The sequence below is a fragment of the Myotis davidii genome, unplaced genomic scaffold (assembly GCF_000327345.1).
Source record: "Myotis davidii unplaced genomic scaffold, ASM32734v1 scaffold1277, whole genome shotgun sequence".
In the NCBI taxonomy this organism is placed as follows: Eukaryota; Metazoa; Chordata; class Mammalia; order Chiroptera; family Vespertilionidae; genus Myotis; species Myotis davidii.
Window position 1 is genome coordinate 548,067 of NW_006290682.1, and position 9,864 is coordinate 557,930.

Here is a 9,864-nt window from a genome sequence, read left to right on the forward strand (position 1 = left end):
TAACAATGCAAAAAAAATTGCATTTTCTATTGAACCTAACACGGAGGTAAATATTTAGTTTGAATCACACAATTGTTTATAGATTAAAATGATCAAATATTGGAAATTGCATATGGTTCAATGTAATGATTTTTATACTACGTATTACTAAGAGATTGAAGATGTTGTGTAAAGAATTCTAGAAATTGCCTGGCTGGCATGGCTCAGTGGTTGAGCATCGACCTATGAACCAGGAGATCATGGTTTGATTCTGTCAGAGCACATGCTGGGGTTGTGGGCTCAATCCCCAATGTGGAGCGTGCAGGAGGCAGCCGATCCATGATGCTCTCTCATCATTGATGTTTCTATCTCTTTCTCCCTCTCTGAAATCAAATATATATATCACTCTAGTAATTGACTCTAGAATGAACACAGAGGCTCAACCTTCTGTGTACTGCATTAATCTCAAGGCACAAAAGCCAATTAGGGTGCCCTATACAAATAAGTGGTCTAGCCAAACAATGAAACTGTATTCAGTCATAAAAAGGAATGAAGCTCACATACATGCTACAACATGGATGGACCTCAAACACATTATGTTAAGTGACAGAAACCAGGCACAAAGGCCCACCCATTGCATGATTTGATTCCATGTGTATGAAACACCCAGATGAGGCAAATCCCTAGAGAAGGAAGTAGATTAATGGCTGCCAGAGGCCAGGGCAGGGGTGAATGGGGGTGACTGCTCAATGGGTACAAGGTGACAAACGTTCTGGAGCTGGATAGTGGCAATGGTTGCACAAGATTTCGAATGTCGCCGAAACCGGTTTGGCTCAGTGGATAGAGCGTCAGCCTGCGGACCGAGGGGTCCCAGGTTCGGTTCCGGTCAAGGGCATGTACCTGGGTTGCGGGCACATCCCCAGTGGGAGATGTGCTGGAGGCAGCTGATCGATGTCTCTCTCTCATCGATGTTTCTAGCTCTCTGTCTCTCTCCCTTCCTCTCTGTAAAAAATCAATAAAATATATTTAAAAAAAAAAAAAAAGATTTCGAATGTACTTAATGCCACAAAATTGTATCCTTTAAAATGCTTAAAATGGTAGATTTATGTTATCTGTATATATAAAAGGCTAATATGCAGTGTCCCCTCAGGAATTCACCTGGAAGTTTGATTGCTTGCTGTGATGTGCACTGACCACCAGGGGGTGGTGTGAAAGGAAGGCAGGCTCTGGCCAGCAGCCGGAAGGCCCCGATCGGCCCTGATCGCCAGGAGGCCTAGGGACCCTACCCATGCATGAATTTCATATACTGGGCCTCTAGTTTATAATAAGTTATAAAGTATACTTCTATTTTCAACCCCACCCATTCTTCTATTATTTTTATGTTTTATTCAGGTAAGGAAACTGAGGCAGGAGGAAAAGATGTGCCCTAGTCACACAGCCAACTCTGGGTTGGGTCTGAGAAAATGAAGAATTATTTTAATAATAATAATAATTTTAAAAATAAACAAACAAACAAAACATGTGCGGGTATACTCCTGGGTAGAGTTTTGCTTTAATACTGGGGAAACCTGTTATTTTGAAAGTTCCCCTCCTTACCCATCCCATGCTTTGCTCTGAGAAATGTCAGAGGACTGGATGGATGGATGGTTTGACCCCAGAGCTTTAATTCCGCCACCAAGGCGATATATTTTAAGAGAATGGCTGCCCTTACAAACACACACTCACAAAACACCACAAAACAACTCCAAATGGCTGCTGTTCCAAAAGAAGAGCTTTGAACACACTCAGTGTGACTTGGCAAGTCCTCCCGCAGAGCTGGAGGGATGACAGCGGTGTTCTCATCAGTATCTTGGCAATTAGAGGCCAAGTTCAGTGATGATTAACGAACAAATCAGACAGCAGTGAGTTCATTCGCTTTTGATGTGCAATTTTTAGCTGAAGGGAAAACATGATTCTCCTGCGATGATGTGAAACAGGCGGTATTTACACCGGCACAATGAGCTGAGCACAAGTGAAGCGGTTATAATAAAGCTACACTACGCAGACCTGCCTAATTAGGCGAGATGTCAGAAGGCGGAACACCCCCTTCCCTGGCATTATTCGGGAATGAGGGGTTTCACACATGTGAGGTTTAGTCTTCTATGCATCTGAATTTTCTTTAATATATATTTTATTGATTTTTTACAGAGAGGAAGAGAGAGGGATAGAGAGTTAGAAACATCGATCAGCTGCCTCCTGCACACCCCCTACTGGGGATGTGTCCGCAACCCAGGTATATGCCCTTGACCGGAATTGAACCTGGGACCTTTCAGTCCGCAGGCTGACGGTCTATCCACTGAGCAAAACCAGTTAGGGCGTATCTGAATTTTTAAATGTTGTATTTTACCATACGTTTCTAGAATGTTCTACATAATTCCTTGCCTCGATAAAGAAGCATATTTAACAGAACTTAATTTCTGATGCATATCATTTGCTGTGTGATCTTGGAATGCAGTGATGTCCCCAAGGGAGTCTATAGGGTTATTTGCCCCTAAGGTAAGTGGCCCTGTTTAGCAGAACTTGTCAAGATGGGATGCTTCGCATGGCTGGTGTGGCTCAGTGGTTGAATGTCGACCTATGAACCAGGAGGTCAGAGTTCTATTCCTGGTCAGGGCACATGCCCAGGTTGTGGGCTCGATCCCCAGTAGGGGGCGTGCAGGAGGCAGCCGATCAATGATTGTCTGTCATCACTGATGTTTCTATCTCTCCCTCTCCTCTCCTCTCTGAAATCAATAAAAATATATTTTAAAAAAAGAAAGATGGGCTGCTTCTCTCTTCTCCCTGTTGCTAGAGCATGCCCACTGCTCGGAGCCTCATTCCCATATCTGTTTACCAGGCACTAACGACAAACCTGGTAATCTAGGAAAACCAGAAGGCACACCAGGTAGCCAAGGTAGTTAAGCAAATATCATGTTATACATATCAAGTCTAACTAAGAGTCCATAGGAGTGCTTTTTTTAATCCTGGAATCATATTTCATATCATCAACATACATTTTAAAAATTACATTCAGGCCCTAACTGGTTTGGCTCAGTGGATAGAGCGTCAGCCTGCGGACTGAAGGGTCCAGGGCACATCCCCAGTGGGGAGTGTGCAGGAGGCAGCTGATCGATGTTTCTCTCTCATCGATGTTTCTAACTCTCTATCCCTCTCCCTTCCTTTCTGTAAAAAAATCAATAAAATATTTTTAAAAAATTACATTCAGATCATAAAACCATAAGTTCTTCAAGTCTGAAGATTATTGAATTAGAATCAACAAAGTACTGGCTTATTCCAGTGGCTGGAGTTCATGGGAAATGTAAATGAGTCACTTCTGTAGTTTTTTATTTTTTTATGCTAATCCTCACCCGAGGATATTTTCCCATTGAATTTTAGAGAGAGTGGAAGAGACGGGGAGAGACAGAGAGAAACATCGATGTGAGAGAGACATATCAATTGGTTGCCTCCCACATGTGCCCTGACTAGAGCGGGGATCGAGCCTGCATCCGAGGTAGGTACCCTTGACTAGAATCGAACCCGGGGCTCTTCAGTCCGAGGGCCGATCCTCTCTCCACTGAGCCAAACTGGTTAGGGCGAAACTGTAGTTTTAACTCAGATCTCTCTCTGCCGCTCAAAAAATATACAATGTGCACCACTCCAAAACCTGGTGAATTAATTCTTAGCAACCTGCAGACCTGATCATAAGCACTTCATAGCCTGTGGTGGGAATGATAAGTAATTACTATTTAGAATAATCAGATTCTCCCGCTGTTAATTAATTTTGAGATTAGAAGGCCTCTAATTAACCCTTCACCCCTTTCCAAATCAGCTATTGCTAAGGTGGCCAAGATAAGTGTGCCGCATGCTCCTGATGCGTTTAGATGCTCTCAGAAGTCGCTAGAACAGAGCTGGAAACAAATGACATCAATAAGATTAATTCCTGAAACTGAAGTGTAAGGCCTTGAACTTGTAATCCCCGTAGCTTTACAGTACTACTCAGACGGTAGGTGCTGGGAAAATGCCTGTTGATGACATACTAGTTTGGAGTCCTCCCTAAAGCAGACCCCAAGACAAGGATTCGCAGGCAGGCAGCTGAGCTGGGAGGTGCTCCCAGGAGGCACAGGTAGGAAAGTGGGGGAAGGGAGGCAGAAAAGGGGGGTAACCCATAACGCATTCACTGTGAAGGCAGGCACCCCCTGGAAGCCACTGGGCCACCGTGGGAACCAAGGCAGACCACAGGCCTGAGAGTTATACTGACGGAGGAAGAGGGGAAGCTGGGGCCTTTATCCACCAGCTGCTGCTCCTCTGGGAGGAGTAACTCCTCGGCACTTCCGGCACTTCCGGTGTGCTCCATGAGCATGCTCCCGCGGCCAGAAGCCCACAGGCAAAGAATCACTGGTTGTCTCTGTTGGAAAGTGGGTTGCCCTGCTTGACATGACACATGCCAAGTGAACCTGGTTCCAGTTCTAATAGCGTCTGCTACACTGGGGCTGCCATGAGGAGGTCTGGAGTCTCCCTCGGGTGTGTGGAACATGCTGGAAGGTAGGCAGGAAGTGAGAGGCAGGCAAGTGGGTCCCTCAAAGAAACCTGATTGAATTGTTTTAGAGAGGGGGAAGTGAAGGAGAGAGGAAGAGAGAGGGAGAGAGGAAGAGAGAGGAAAAGAAGGAGAGAGGGAGAGAGAGAAACATCGATGTGAGTCACATCAATTGGTTGCTTCCCACATGTGTCACGACTGGAGCTGGGGATCAGACCTGTAACCAACGTAGGAAGGGAGAGAGAGATAGAGATAGAGATAGAGATAGATAGATAGATAGATAGGGCCAGGGATCGGACCTGCAAAGAAGGTAGGACATTGACCGGGAATCAAATCCATGTCCCTTTGGTCCACGGGTCAGTGCTATAACCACTGAGCAACTGGCTGGGGTGAGACTCTTTAAATACTCCTTGTTTCAGGTAAGGTTGAACTGGGAAGTTCTACATGTTTTGTTTTGTTTTAAATATATTTTTATTGCTGTCAGAGAGGAAGGGAGAGGGAGAGAGAGAGGAACATCAATGATGAGAGTGAATCATTGAATGGCTGCCTCCTGCACGCCACATACTGGGAATCGAGCCCAAAACCTGGGCATGTGCCCTTGCCCGGAATTGAAACCAGGACTCTTCAGTCCACAGGCTGACACTATCCACTGAGCCATAACAGCTAGGGCTGAAATGGGAAGTTCTAGACTTGGGAACTGGGGAAAGGAAAGAAGAAAGAAGTTGGCCAAGAAAGATCTGTAATAAAAAAATAGTCACACCCCTTTCACTTTCTATATCCAGCATTTTCCTGTATCATCAAGAATTTTGCATAAGCGTCATATACATGCCTATAAAACCTATGTTGATTTACTTAACCAACTCTGTATCATAGAACCCTTCATAATGCCTTTAATGTTTTGCTATTATAAATAATTCTGCAAAGAACATCTTTGTGTATAAGTCCTATTGGTATTTACTACTAGTAGTATCTATGTATTTAGTATTATTCTTATCCATATCTAATAGTATTTCCTCATTATGGAATTTTAGAAGGAGAATCTCTGCATTACTCGTGAATTTTGTTTGGTTCTGATGTGCTGTCTTCTTTCCTTGTATGTGACTATTTAAAAAAATATATATATATACTTTTATTGATTTCAGAATAAAATTGTACATACAATATGATCTCAATTGTTGACAAGGCATAGAACAAAAAGACAGGAAGGAAAAGGGCCAAAATGTTCCTATTGGTTGTCGCTAGGGGAAAGGTTCGCCAACACATATTTGTCTACTTCTGTGTTTCCTTCTATACTGGCACAATTTTTTTCTCTAAGAAATAAAGTAAAAATGGTAGACAGAGCGCCCTCCATATTATTTAAAATATAAGGCAGCAACCTGTTAAGAATGATTTCTTCTCACAGAATTGTGGGGACCCCACGATCTTCGTCCAGGCCCCCCTGACCTGGGCCTCCCTGGAGACTGATTTCTGTGACTGAATGTTGGGGTGCCCTGAGCTCAGGTGGAATGTGGCAAGAAGGTGTGAACATCGGCTCGCTGTCTAGACTGGACCTCATTAGGCAGAGAAAACACAACATTAAAAATGCGGGCCAGCAAATTACAAGGAAATAAAAATGCTAATTTTTATTGTCTGTAATAAAATCCCATTTACGGGCGTTCTTTTGGTCTGCTGGGTCATCTGTTTCTGTATGTCAATCCTGATTGCCAAGAGAATGTTTGGGAAGAAATAAAACTCAACTGAAATTAAAAAAAAAAAAAAACCACCAATTTGCTTATAGAAAAATCTGAACACAAAAATGTAAGTAAAATGTTGAAATGTCTTCTCTCATCTGCTCTCCTCTCTACATGTAATGTATCTATTTAATTAACTTGGGGGTTTTAACTACATTATTTCCACTCCTACAGCTCAAAAGAGGAAAGAGCCACTTTGGACTAGATCAGTAAGGGCAAACTTTAGGCGGGCCAGTGGTCCCCAATGGGGGAGATTTTGCTCCTCAGGGAACATCTGGAGTCATTTTTGGTCCTCACAATAGGGGCGGAGGTCCTACTACTGCCACCTAGTGGGTAGAGGCCAGGGCTGCTGGTCAACATCCTACAATATGCAAGGCAGCCCCCTTCAACAGAGAATCTGCCAGCCCAAATGGCCACAGTGCCAACACTGAGAAACGCTCAGGTAGCATTTGGAATGTGTGCGGAGACTTGAAGGGCGAGAAGGATTCAACCAGGCCAAGGAGGTGGTGGGGTGGAGTATGCTGTGGGCAATTCAGGAAGGGGGGTTGGTCAAAGGAAATCAAAGATGAGAATTCTCCTACAATAGCTGGGAGGGGAAGAGCGACGCTGAGAAGCGGAGGTAGAGCTGTTGGCTGCAAGAACATGCATCATTTGCTCCTCAATGGTGTGGCTAAGCGTTGACTTTCAACATAGCACAACAGTGAGGGCTCCCTGAACGTCTAGAAAATTCCAGAGTATCTGTTAAAAGGCAGTTCCAGGACTCACCGATGGCAACGGGTATTCCTATGAATAACAAGTCATGCAGACTCAAATGGCAAACAGAGCAAGCAAGGCCACAAGACACAACCCTGAACTTCAATGCAACCCTCCCCTCTTTTTCTCCAAGTCAACTGCAGGGGGCAAAAATAACCTAGTTTGGACTCCGGTTCTGACCTTGCATTGCTAGGTCAGATTATATACATACGTACTGAGTGGCCAGATTATGATGACCACCCCATCCGTACAATGAAGTGAATTAGTTATGCAAATAATAATCATAATAAAACCTTGAGAGTATTTGCGTAGGAAGTTTTCAATATTCAGTATTTTTGGAAGTGTCAATGAAGTGCTGATGGGGTGGTCATCATAATCTGGCCACTCAGTGTATGTATGTGTGTGTGTGTGGGTGTGTGTGTAAGCCTATTATGCAAAGTGTCTCCTCAGGAGTTCAACCAACCAGGAGTTCGATCACTTGCTGTGATGTGCGCTGACCACCAAGGGGTGGCGCGGAACAAAGGGAGGCCCTGGCTGGCAGCTGCTAAGGACACTACCCATGCACGAATTTCATGCACTGGGCCTCTAGTAGGTGATAAAGTGGAGAGAGAGAATTCAGGAAAGGCAATTCAAACCTGAGGTTCCCCCAGGAACTTATATTGAGCCAATCAGTTGCTTACTATGGACATTTCCATTGGCTTCACCGACATGGATTTGTCCACTGCAAAGCAATGAAGTGTGGATAGAACTGAAGTAAGTGTGAGGGACATTTTGGTTCGCGGACATAATCCAAACACACAGGTGACCTCTCCTTTCCAGGGAAGACACCATGGAATCACGAGATGGAGCAGGGAGGCCCCTGAATGGGATCGAACCTTCTCCTAATTCAGCTGAGGAAGTCAAGAGTTTGGAGCAAGTATAAGAATCACCATTATAGTGTTGGGAACCAGATCTCAAATCTTGGTTCTTGTACATCCTGTTTTCAAATCAAAAGGTGTGCGGCCTGGCTGGCGTGGCTCAGTGTTTGAGCATCTACCTATAAACCAGGAGGTCATAGTTCGATTCCTGGTCAGGGCACAAGCCCGGGTTGCGGGCTCGATCCCCAGTAGGAGGCGTGCAGGAGGCAGCCGCTCAATGATTCACTCTCATCATTGATGTTTCTCTCTCTCTCTCCCTTTCTTTCTGAAATCCATAAAAATATATCTATTTCTAAAAAGGTGTGTGTGTGTGTGTGTGTGTGTGTGATGTTCAAGAGATGGAACTAAAAGTAACAGTCAGTATGAGGCTGAGATTTTTACATATATGATCTCCTCTGTCGCATAATTTATTGTCTTGGCTAATTCTATTTGTGCTCTGATTAGAATCTTGGGTATATGTTGTTTGCTGCCCCAAATGCCTAGCACATAGCTCTTAGGACAGCGGTTCTCAACCTGTGGATCGCGACCCCTTTGGCGGTCCAACGACCCTTTCACAGGGGTCGCCTAAGACCATCCTGCAGATCAGATATTTACATGATGATTCATAACAGTAGCAACATGACAGTTATGAAGTAGCAACGAAAATCATTTTATGGTTGGGTCACAACATGAGGACCTGTAGTTAAAGGGCTAGAAGGTTGAGAACCACTGGCTTAGGAGGAACATTCTGGGATGAGGAGATGAAGAGTTTGGTCGTAAGGTGGAGATTGGCAGATTCCAGAGCCTTTTCACTGATGTAGGAACACTCCAGCTCTATGGGGAAGAAAACAGAAGTGTAACCAGGTGGGAATCGCTGCTACTCCCAGCGAAGGACACACAGGGATGGACAGGAAATGTTTTGAGAAATCTCTAAAGGAATTTGCCTCAGCATTTTATAGTTCCACTGACAACGTGCGAAATTCACAAGCGAAGGCAACTCTATAGAAGCAGAAAGTAAACGAGCAGCGGCCTGGGGTTGAGGGCGGGAAGGGTTTCACTGCAAATGGAAAGGGGGATCGCATTGGGGTGAAAGGAATGTTTTCTAGCTGGATTGTGATGAAGGCCATGTACTTCCGTAAATTCCATAAAGACCCTTGAATTGTACATGTAAAAGGGGTGACTTTTATGATATTTGAATTACACCATGATAAAGTTGTTTAAAAGAAAATCATGGGTCCTAGCCTGTGTGGCCCAGTGGATAGAGCGTAGGTCCTCAGACTGAAGGCTCGCAGGTTAGATTCTGGTCAAGGGCACATACCTCGGTTGTGGTTGTGGGCTCGATCCCTGGCCCTGGTAGGGTCTTGTGTGGGAGGCAAGCAATCGATGTATCTCTCTCACATCGATGTTTCTCTCTGTCTCTCCTCCTCCCTTCCACTCTCTCTAAAAATCAGTGGAGAAATATCCTCGGGTGAGGAGTAACAACAATAACAAAATCATGGGAACTGAAGGCAGCACAATTTTAATAACTCCCCACCCCCCTGACCAAGGCTGCGGAATGAAATTTTGGTGGCCCTATGACCTCTAATACCCACCTTTTAAAGCGGGTCTCACAGAACTATCTAGAGTTCACTACCAAATTATCTAAATGGGGGTAAGAAAAACGATCATGGCCCTAGCCCCATGGTCGGCAAACTGCGGCTCGCGAGCCACATGCGGCTCTTTGTCCCTTGAGTGTGGCTCTTCCTAAGCCTTAGGAGTACCCTAATGAAGTTAATAACAATGTGCCTACCTGTATAGTTTAAGTTTAAAAAATTTGGCTCTCAAAAGAAATTTCAATCGTCGTACTATTGATATTGGCTCTGTTGACTAATGTGTTTGCCGACCACTGAACTAGAGCAACCATATTGTGCATATAGACAAATGATTAAAAAATAATTACTTCTAATTCCATCTT

At 44.4% G+C, this 9,864-nt stretch overlaps 1 protein-coding gene across 2 annotated transcripts in view; it reads right to left on the reverse strand.

Moving 5' to 3' along the window:
* FRMPD4 (FERM and PDZ domain containing 4) overlaps window positions 1-9,864 on the reverse strand; it is a 513,731-nt gene that overhangs the window by 38,035 nt on the left and 465,832 nt on the right. The window lies entirely within an intron of this gene.